Below are 7,377 nucleotides of genomic sequence, written 5' to 3' on the forward strand. Positions count from 1 at the left end.
TCTTTGGGCCACAGCTTAAGTAGCATCACCCTTGGGTTTTCAGAGGCCGTGTGCCCCAAGAGCGTCTTTCTTCTTAGGAACAAAGAGGCTCGCAGCCTGGAAAGCATCCGTGGACCAAAAGGTGGCTCTGACAGTGAGGACTTCCAGCCCTGGAAGAGCTGTCAGGAGAGTAGGTGAGGGCAGCAGGACCTGCCTGGCCCCCTGTGTGTAACACTCAGTCAATGTTGCTTCTGTGGCTGGTTTGAGAGGCAGACGATCCCCTTTCTGCACGGGGTGAGGGAGCTTGGTCTCAGCTGCATTTCCTGTGGCTCAAGAGGCAAGTGCTAAACGGGGTTTCACGTGTACCTACTATTAGACAATGTCCCCTGGCAAGGTAGTACAGGAAATGCACAAAGGTCCCAGAGCTAAGGGGGCTCTCTCAGGACACCTCTTTTATTTTTTTATTTAACATCTTTATTGGGGTATAATTGCTTTACAATGGTGTGTTAGTTTGTGCTTTATAACAAAGTGAATCAGCTATACATATACTTATATCCCCATATCTCCTCCCTCTTGTGTCTCCCTCCCACCCTCCCTATCCCACCCCTCTAGGTGGTCACAAAGCACCGAGCTGATATCCCTGTGCTATGTGGCTGCTTCCCACACCTCTTTTTGATGATAAATGCTGCCCAGGGCCGCTGCCTCACATAACTCCTGAGGCTCTGTTCATATAGAAGGAAGCAATTCGACTCCAATAAAGATCTGTTAAAAAAAAAAAAATTGTACATGAAGTACTAAGAATGCTGCTCCGCTGGCCTCCATGCTGGTAGAGGCCCCGGAAATCCTGCTTCCATTTCCTGAGCCAAAACTGAAGGCTTAGTTTTGCTGAAAATGAGGAAAAGGGAGAATTTTAAGAAACACTGTGGCCTCCAAATTCTTGCAATTCCTGCATTTTTCAAAAGGTCTTAATGAAAATTAGTACCGAAAAAATTATTTGGAAAAGAAACAAGAGAGAAATGCCCCATCAGGTCTTTTCAGGAAATTCCAGATTAAATAAAATGGAACAGAGTCCTCTGCTACAGGACTTATCAGAGCCTTTCATATACTGAAGACTCTAAATCCAAGAGGAAGAGAGGGGCTATGTGCGCGTCTGGAGCCTGTGCTCCTCAACGGAAGAGGCCATGACAGTGAGAGGCCCGCTCACCGCGATGAAGAGTGGCCCCCGCTCGCTGCAACTGGAGAAAGCCCTCGCACAGAAACGAAGACCCAACACAGCCAAAAATAAAATAAATAAATAAATAAATTTATAAAAAAAAAAAGAGAGAGGGGCTATGACATTTCTCACACTTGTTTCACTATAGAATTTCCTTTTTCCTCTTTTTTGAAACTAACGTTTCAGGAAACACATTGGGGAACTCTGGCGTAGGAATGTGTTTTCCCCCCAAAAGTCAACTTTCCTCAAGGATGTGCAGAAAACATCATTGTCCCCCTCGCGTCCCTCTCAGCTTGAAGCACCATTCTGTCCCTGAGACGGCCCAGCCCACCAGACCACGGGTCCTGGAATAAACTGTAGTATTTGTTGAATTCCAGTATGAATGGTTGCTCAGCTTGTCCAGTCTGTGTGGCTGAGATGCCTCAGTTCCCTGCTTAGTGCTGTAGCTCCCAGCCTGAACGGGGCTATCAGGAAACTGCTATAAAGGGCATGACTCCATAGACTTCTGTTCTAAGCGGGGCTCTGCCCCTCCCCCCCCATACCCTATGATCTACTGTATTTTTTTGCTCAAGCTTTGGCATTAAACAGAAATGGGTTCTCGTTTTGACTCTGCCACTCCCCAGCCATGCGAACTCGGGTGTTAGAAGACCCCTTCTGGGGTCTTAATTATGCCCACATTACCAGACTAGTACTAGATAAAGTGTGTGATGAGCTTAGGCCAGCGCTAGGCACACAGTAGGTCTCATAAGTCCTCTTTGGTTGAGTGATCCCAGCTACGCTAATGACGGGCTGTGTGTCCTTGTGCAATGGACTTTTTTTTTTTTTTGACATTGAAAATAGAAATCTCACTTTTATTGACAAGATGGGGCCACCATGGGCAGCTCCACAGAACACAAATCAGCAGTCCCAAGACAAGAGTATAAAATTACAGCAGACAGGTTAATATTCTTCACCCGCATCTTCTCCCTCAGCGCTATCGGCTCCAGCCCCCTCACAATCCTTCTCAAGGACAGCCATATCCCCACGGGCCTCAGAACACTCTCCTTCCTCCATGCCCTCACCCACGTACCAGTGAACAAAGGCACGCTCGGCATACATCAGGTCAAACTTGTGGTCCAGGCGAGGCCAGACCTCAGCGATGGCTGTGGTGTTGCTCGGCACGCACACAGCTCGCTGTACTTTGGCCAGGTCTCCACCAGGTACCACAGTGAGAGGCTAGTAATTAATGCCAACTTTGAAGCCAGTGGGGCACCAGTCCACAAACTAGATGGTATGCTTGGTCTTGTTGGTGGTAACGGCAGCATTGACATCTTCGGGAAACATATCACCACTGGACAACAGGCAGCAAGCCAGGGCAAGGGACTTCCTGACCCTGAACTTCAGTTTTCTAATTCCTAAGGTAAAAATGATCATGCATATTTCAGCAAGTCATTGGGAAGTTGAACAAGACGATGCGTGCAAATGCTCTTTGGAAGCTATGCAGTCCTGTAGAGTTATAGTAACCATGGTAACAACAATGCATTAGTGAAATGTAAAGTTGCTACACCACCAGGAACCCATTCTAAATCCCCGAGGAATTCTGTGTGCTTGGCACTAATTCCTATGGATTGACAACTATTCAGCCCACAGATGCTGTGAGCTGCCAGTTCTAGGCCAGGTTTCAAGCTCAGGCTGGGGACACCTATCAAGAACTGGGAGAAGTATGAGATTTTGCCCTACTTATGAGCTAACTAGGGTGCCCGCAGAAAACACGAGAGCCTTGGGCCAGAGACAAAGATCTTTATTACTCACGGCATGGCAGATGGCATAAACATCAGCATATTTGCCCCAGTTCCTCTGGCCCCCAGGTCCCACGGCGGAAAGGCTGCCTGATTTAAAAAATAAACAGAGGGCACCTGGTTAAATTTGAATTTTAGATAAATGATCAATACCTTTCTTTAGTATGTCTCAAATATTGCATGGGACATACCTATACTAAAAAAGTAGCTCATTGGGAATTCCCTGGTGGTCCAGTGGTTAGGACTACATGCTTTCACTGCCGAGGGCCTGAGTTTGATCCCTGGTCAGGGAACTAAGATCCCACAAGCCTCACAGCATGGCTAAGAAAAAAAAAAATTTTTTTTTAATTAAAAAAAAAATGTCGTCATTGTTTATTTGAAACTCAAACTTACAAGGGTGTCCTATATTTTACTAGGCAAGTCTAGACGAGGATGACAGAGATGGGTCCAGCTGGATGCCTCACATGCAGTGGGTTGCAATACAAGAGATGAACACCAAGCTTTTACAGTGGGCAGTAAGCATGCCTGCCCTTCGATTCAGAGAGAAAGACTCTCCATCTTCCAAGGCTGTTTGCTATACAAACATTCTTGAAAAGATAGTTTAAGGCTTTCCTGGTGGCGCAGTGGTTAAGAATCTGCCTGCCAATGCAGGGGACATGGGTTCGAGCCCTGGTCCGGGAGGATCCCACATGCTGCGGAGTGACTAAGCCCGAGCGCCGCAACTACTGAACCTGCGCTCTAGAGCCTGTGAGCCACAACTACTGGAGCCCATGAGCCACAACTTCTGAAGCCCGTGCGCCTAGAGCCCGTGCTCTGCAACAAGAGAAGCCTGTGCAGTAAGCCCGCGCACCGCAATGAAGAGTAGCAGTGAGAAGCCCGCGCACCGCAATGAAGAGTAGCCCCTGCTCACCGCAACTAGAGAAAGCCTGTGCGCAGCAACAAAGACCCAACACAGCCAGAAATAAAAAAAAAAAAAAAAAAAAGATAGTCTAGAACAGTTGTCAGTGTCTCTGCTTGCAAGATTTGAGAAACCCATGGAGATTCATCTCCTAAAATATCCTGGGTGAACAGGTGTGGGGAAGAGGGCATGGCTGTGGCTTCCGTTCCCTGGAGTCAGTATCCTGAGATAAATGCTTGTCAGGGGGGCTTGGTTCCACCCATTTCGCTCCCTAACCTCCCTCCCCCACTCCCTGTTACAATATGCCTCCTTTGCAGGAGCAAAGGGGGTTATATGATAATTCAGGTGCGGTTCTAACAAAGTAAGAGATGGATGCAGGAATTCCCTGGTGGTCCAGTGGTTAGGACTCAACGCTTTCACTGCCATGGCCCGGGTTCAATCCCTGGTCAGGGAACTAAGATCTCCACAAACCACATGGCGCTGCTGGAAAAAGAAAAAAAAGAGAGAGAGAGAGATGGATGAGAATACACATCCTCCCCCTTTCCATTCATCCAGCAACTGTTTGTCCAGTGCCTACGGTGCATGGTTCAGGTGCCAGTCTGGGCACTGGGGCTGCAGCAGGGCAGGAGACTCACCTGGTCCTTGCCCTCACGGAGCTCACAGTCTGATGTGTTTGTGAAGGGGACCGAGAGAAAAAATGACTGCTTTCTGTAAGGAAACAGCTCCACTGGTAAAGCCCCTGCTCAGTTCTCTGCCTGGGGCCCTCAGCTGCAGCCACATGGGTTTGTTCTCCGACCCCCCTCGTGTGTCTCCACTTCCCCGACTTTGCTTCCACTGCAGCCGCTGCCTGGCAATGCCTCCCCTTCACCCCTTCCCTCCTGCTGATATCCTGCTTTGTTTGGGAAAATTTCCCCTCAAATCCCTCTGCCTCCAAGAACCTTCCTCAGAATGATGCTTCCTTGCTCCATGCTCCCACTTATGTCTCGGCCTCCCTTTGAGCACCGTTGATACACAGCCTACTCTGAATCACAAGTACAGGGAGGGGCCCAGAGCCTGGACTCTGAGGTCAGACCACCTGGGTTCCAGGCCAGGCTCAGCCATCTTAAAGCTGAGCAACCCTGGGAAAATCACTCTGCCTCTCTGGGCTCTGCCTCTCTCATCTGTCGAGAGGGGTCATAGTGAGGACTGAATACGAAAAGTCAGGAAAAGGACCCAGCATCGAGCAAATGCTAACTCATTAAGTCACAGTGAGGATGATTGTGACAAATTGCTTTACATTTTATGTCTGTTGATTCCTCACCACAGCCCTAGCTGGCAAGTTTTATAATCCCCATTTCACAGATGGAGAGACTGAGGCTCAGAGACTTGAAGTGATTTGCTCAAGCAGTGCTAGCAGGTGCTAGAGCTGGGACTCAAACCCTGGCTGGCCTGACTCCAGCGTCTGTGTTCTTCCAGCGACAGAAAACCTATGGGGCCTGGGAGCGAAGGGCACTGAGAATACTGTCTGTGGTCTCTGGAAGGCAAGGAACTATGGCACTGAAAAGATGACGATTTTCCATTCTAACCTTCTCCGTACAGAACTCTCGTTGTCTCCTCTAATATCTTTTCTTGCCGTTCTGAATCTCCAACGTGGGAGAGATGGGCCATCTGCAAGAGGAATAGACTTTGCGGACAGTTGAACCTCTGGTTGTCTCGGCGATGCTGTTCCCAACCTCCCCGGCTCCACCTCCGCCAAGATCTTCCCATAATAAGTCACTCTGAGCCTTCACAGAACGCAGGCAGCTCATTTCCTTCCACTCTTGCTCTGCCTCGCCATCCCGCCCCCTCTGTGTCCTTGCTCCGGAGCCCCAGGACACTGGTGTCGGAGCTGAGCCCTGCTCCAAGGCCTCCTGCTTGCCTGGAGCTGGTTTGCTCACAGGAGAGTCGGGGCTCTGAGTTTCCTGATGCCCCTGGATGCTGAGAGCCACACTTGGAGCAGAACTGGACAAAGGAAAGTGCTTGGCTCGGGCCGGTGGAGACAGCCTGCCCCGATCCCCCCAGGCATCCCCGGGGACCAGTACCCTCTCTCCTTCTAAGTCCTAGCAACAAATATGGACTCTTCCACTCTCTCTGGCAGCAAATCCTGTCCCATCTCCCTTCTTCAAATTTAATGAAGCCCAGCTGCACCCCCGCTTACCCTCCATTGACAGGAAGTCCTGTGTCACACTCTGGAATTGCTGGGGAAGTCCTGGGATGCTTTGGATGGCTTGTCACTGCTGCCAACGCAGCTGCGCGGCGCTGCTAGGGTGCTGGTCTCATGTCTGTCCACTCGGGCTGCCCCATGTTCCCCGGGCTTCTGGTTCAGGCCACCGTGAGCCTCCCAAAGTTGGGGTGCTGAGCCGGCAGCTTCACCCCTACTGTGGTGAGCTCTAAACCTCCTGCAAGCTTACTGTTTTGAGTAGGCTAAACTTCTTTAGCCATTAGACCCAGAATGTAGTGACCTAACACAATGGAAGTTTATTTTTTTCTCTCATGATAAGATCTAGGAGGTTTGTTCCAGGTTGGTGGGATGGATATGGGGCCCAGGCTGATGATGGATCAGCCATTGTCAACACAGGGCCCCCAAGGTCATCCCACACACAGGAAGGGGATGAGCAGGGAGGGGCTGGGATGGGAGGTTTTCGGGGCCAGGCCTGGAAGTGGCACTCATCACATCCTACCGGCTCCAACGCCATCATTTGGCCAAACCTAACCTCGGGGAGGCTGGGGAATGTAGCGAGCTGTGAGCCCAGGAAAGGAGAGAGTGGATGTCCATGGACCCAGCGGTCTCTGGCAAGCCAAGCTTTCTCAGGTCCTTAGCTTTTTCTTCCTTGCATATGATCTCCGTTTTGTACTGCCTTGCCTCAAACAGGAAACTTAGCTCTGTCTGAGTTACACACACACACACACACACACACACACACACACACACACACACTCTTTGTATCAAGCACTCCTGGGACTGGCAGATGTTACTGATGATTTGTAGGTCGAGAGGGGACGGTGTTACAAACCACTTCTGGGGAGGAGTGGAGAAGCAACATCAATTCTAAAGCTCTCCTTCGGCCACTCCTGTTTACCTGGAAGTCTGGCTGGTCCCCCCTCCTTGGGGCTGGCTTTCTCCATCTTGCTGGGTCTTCTGTTTGCCCCTTCCTCTCCCTTCCCCCACCCCATCTCTTATTTTCCCTTTCAGGAACTCCCACCCCAAACAAAGCCTTTCTGTTGTGTCTTATCACACCCAGCCTCTTGAGTCTCTCCAAGATGTTTATCAAGGTATTTCCCCCAAAGAGAGTTCCCAGCTCTTAAGATAAGAGCTTTGTTCACATTTCCAGTAACCCCTCATGAACTTGACGTCTGACACCAAGAGAAGGAAAGAACTTGCTTAATTAGAGAGCTGATAAGTAATAGACTCCCCACTTGGCCAATAGACTTGACTCTAGGACTGCAGGCTGCGGGCTAGGCGTGGCTAAAGAAGGGCCCTGACATTTCTT

At 49.9% G+C, this 7,377-nt stretch overlaps 1 long non-coding RNA gene across 2 annotated transcripts; it reads right to left on the reverse strand.

Annotated features, from left to right (window-relative positions):
• Positions 1 to 701: 701 nt before the first annotated feature.
• Positions 702 to 4,327, reverse strand: LOC132426526 (uncharacterized). 2 transcript variants are annotated; one of them, XR_009519718.1, is made up of 3 exons: positions 4,227 to 4,327; positions 2,984 to 3,060; positions 702 to 741 (listed from the first exon to the last, which is right to left on the reverse strand). It is a non-coding gene; the product is annotated as an uncharacterized lncRNA (long non-coding RNA). The 2 variants fall into 2 exon arrangements; XR_009519719.1 differs by lacking the exons at positions 702 to 741; positions 4,227 to 4,327 and adding exons at positions 2,637 to 2,677; positions 3,162 to 3,259.
• Between the last annotated feature and the right edge of the window lie 3,050 nt (positions 4,328 to 7,377).

The sequence above is a fragment of the Delphinus delphis genome, chromosome 6 (genome assembly GCF_949987515.2).
Source record: "Delphinus delphis chromosome 6, mDelDel1.2, whole genome shotgun sequence".
NCBI lineage: Eukaryota > Metazoa > Chordata > Mammalia > Artiodactyla > Delphinidae > Delphinus > Delphinus delphis.